The sequence below is a fragment of the Pundamilia nyererei genome, unplaced genomic scaffold (genome assembly GCF_000239375.1).
Source record: "Pundamilia nyererei isolate P.nyererei 1_Seehausen unplaced genomic scaffold, PunNye1.0 scaffold00078, whole genome shotgun sequence".
Lineage (NCBI taxonomy): Eukaryota > Metazoa > Chordata > Actinopteri > Cichliformes > Cichlidae > Pundamilia > Pundamilia nyererei.
The window spans coordinates 382344-385985 of record NW_005187479.1 but is presented as its reverse complement, the minus strand read 5'-3'; positions in this window follow the sequence as shown (position 1 = coordinate 385985).

The window sequence follows — 3642 nt, the reverse complement described above, 5'->3', positions numbered from 1 at the left end:
TTTGAAGGCATAGTGCCCAGGAAATTTCACACAGGGAGACTACAGCTGACAAGTAACATTCAAAATGTGAAGAAAGTGTGATACAGTGTTACCACTGCATCTAAATAAAAATTTTAATTTTTTTTTTGTTTGTTTTATAGGGTTTTATGTGTATGTAACCATTATCACACCAACATACTGACTTGCTGTTGATTAAAAAGCAAAAATGTTATTAGTAGTTACCATTCACTTTTTCCTATGTGAAGGTTTAAGCCATGAAAGTGTTATAGCCTATTTGTGATTGTTTGGCATTAAAATCCATTCGCTTGCTTGACAGGCCAAAAGAAAAGCCAGTAAGCCTTGTTTCTGTGTGCACGTGTCACATGAAAATCCTACACAAGGCAGAATGTGGGCTGCTGTCCAACACCACTGTTGTACAGACACGATCCATAGCACAGCTTGTCACTGATGTGGAGGTAATGGCAACATTACCATGCACTGAGCGTCAACAGTGGGATGTTAGCACATGAAACCATGTGTTATAGTGTTATAGTGAATCATCATGCACAGTAATAGGACTTGAAGCCCTGAAGTAGATAAATGTCAAAATGACCTTGATACAGCAACCATTACAACCTACTTCTATCCTACTTCTTGCCTGCCTGTTTTTGCAGCAGAAAATTACATCTTGCACAAAGTATTTTGCAGCTGCAGAAATCAAATTGATAGGGCACGTCTCATCTAGTACTATCATAAAAACGTCTAAAGGTGTGACAGCTAGCAACTTGAATTGCAGATTATGTTACATTAATGTTGCACTTTGTTTTTGGTTTTTTGTTTTTTTTATCAGTGGTGAAATGTAAAACCTCAATCTATTGAATAAAAAGAAGCAGGTGCTTTACTGAAACAGTCAGACAAAGCAAGTAAAGCTGTAACTCTGTTTACTTTCAGTTGCAGGAGGAAATTTGACAGTCTATCATTGTTAGTTAGTTTCCACATTACAGCCAATCAACTGTCAAGCTGTTTTCTTAAGTTTGATGTACATTGTACATAAATGACAATGGTCCAATCGCTTATAACAACAGTTAAGATACCACGGGAAATTAATCTCACCAGATTCACTATCAAAAAGACTGGCTTATCTTGTCACATGCTGGCACGGTGCTCAGTGACAATGAATGTATTTAACAACCTATAAATCATCTTAATTATGACTTGGCATGATGCACAGTAGCAGTACACCATAAACAGCATAAAGTCTGCCCTTATTTGCTTAAACACACTGATTGATGAGCTGATTCAATGATCGTTGAGTATTTTCTCGATCTGTTTCCTTTCTTGATTTCTTACCACACATACTTATATCAGTGCTTCATAACAAATTTGGCAGACCCTAACAACACAGATATGATCGTGTAGCTTCTGCCACAGCTTCTAAGGGAGCTTGATAGTGTAACCAGAGGCAGTGATGCTATCAGGTGCTGCGGTTAAAAAGACTCTATGCTTTGGCAGAGGTTGACATGATATGTGGTGCGCGTTCATGCAGCATGTCCGGTATCTCTTTTACACTCACACCTGCTCATGATTTATTTTAACACCCTTGGTTTGATAAATGAACAGACGCACCTGCGTATGCACTCTCAGCCTTATCTGAACACACACACACACACACACACACACACACACTCAATAATTCCCAGAGACCTGGTTGATTACAGTGCGCTGAATGTGGCAGAGATAGTAGTTGTTGGTCTTTGTCCTGCTTTGAGGTAGCAGCTTCACTGGAATTGTGGGTGGGCTTGCAAGATTGTCATGCTTGGCAGATGGTAATTTTGGGTTGAGTCTGCGGTTAGTATTGGGGTAAGGATATAAGTTATGGCTGGTGCTGGTTTGACTAGGCGGAGTCAGCAGCAGGGAACAGTAGCTTTGTCCCTCTCTCTGACTGTAATGCCGATAAGCTTTGCCATTTCCTCCACTTGTCTTTCTTTCTGTCTCCATGTTTTAGTTTGTCTTCTGATTTTCTGTGGAGGAAAAGGGGAAATGAGGAGGAAGTAGAGCAAAAAAAAAAAAGAAGAATATACTAAAAACAGAGAGTGAGACAGGGGGATAGACAGGAGGAAACAGGACAGGGCAAGAAAGAGGGAGGCACTGTTTGAAGTCAAACAAAAATCGTCCGTATCCTCAGGAAGTCACTGCTGCCAAAGACGGATAAACACGGGACTGTTTCTTGTGGTTATGATTACATGTGTATTGTGTGTGTGTGCATGTGTGTGTGTTCACATACTGTCTTTCTCTTTGATAATGCCACTATTTCTTGAAACAAAGCCCATATTTTAGCATGCAGCTGTGGTTCAGTTTGGCTTCTCCTTTTTTTCAAAGTCACATCGTGCCCTCTGCTTAGCCCTTCCCTTAACCCCCGGGGTAATGAATTAAGCTGTCTAAAGGTCTGCATTCACTGCTTGTCTGCTCAAGGCCCAGAGGGGTGTTTTTTTTCCCCTTTTCCCTGGGTCCTATGAGGACTTGATTGAGTGCTAACAAGGAACACTTTTATGGATTTCAGATAACATCACAGTGCCTTACTAATAGTGGTCCGCGGTCTCTGGGGTCATATTAGCTTGAATCATTTGAGGTGTGGTCTGAGGTCTTTGTGAATGTGACGGTGAGACTAGGTTAGGCCAATGGTAAATGCCAGGTGTATAGTTTCAGGTTAGGATTTAGAGCTACAGAGTGTGAAGAGTGTCCTCAAAAGTATAGAAATGTGTGTTGTGTGCGCTAAATGGTAAAATGGGATCAGAAAGTTCAAATCTTTCCTGTTCTGTGCATCGTAACAAGACAGATGAGCTTAAATGAAAATGAATGCTTGCGGTTTGAGATGTGATTGCATCTGTGTATATATAAATTCTTTTGGTGGGACACCGAGGGCATGCAAAGTGGTATTAGCTCTGCTGTAATGACACAGAGTGATGGAAATACCACAGCCACCTTGACAAAACTCGCCCGGCATAACGGCTCGGGGCACAGTGCGCTCAGAGATTACACATTAGTGCGAGTGTGGTTGCGGGGTGTGTATGTACTCCCACCTTAGTCTACAATCGTCTAGACTCTCTAACAGCCCTGTTGTGGAACAGCTAATCAACGCAGCTGATGAAGCAGTGCGAGTAAGAGAGAGCAGTGAGGGTAAAGATCACAAGGCATATTTAAAAGAGACAAAAAGAAAATTACTGAAAGAGAGAGATGTAGGATCGTTCTTGAAATGATCATCAACTTTCGTGTAGATATTCAAATAGGGGTTTGTGTGGTTTGGGTTTGATGTTAGTGGTGAGACCAGCAGGATGGCTGGCCAACAGGATGTGACTTTTAAACAACCAGCAAAAATATTTTCCAACTTAATTAAAGGGCTCTGGCCCTCTCAGAAGATAGCAAAATGATTATGCCCCATAGGCCAACTGCCACTCAATAGAGACTCTCCTCCCTCTTGTTCTGAAAAGTCCTTTGTTTTCTGGGAGCTGTCACTCGTACTTTATGCAGGTTCCTGAGGGATTTCCAACCTTGGACCTCATGCCTGAGAGGCTTAATAAGAGAAAAATAATTTCTGAAACCACATCTGATATATGAAAGCACATCTGTTTAATAGCACAAGTACGGATACTATATCTTTAATTT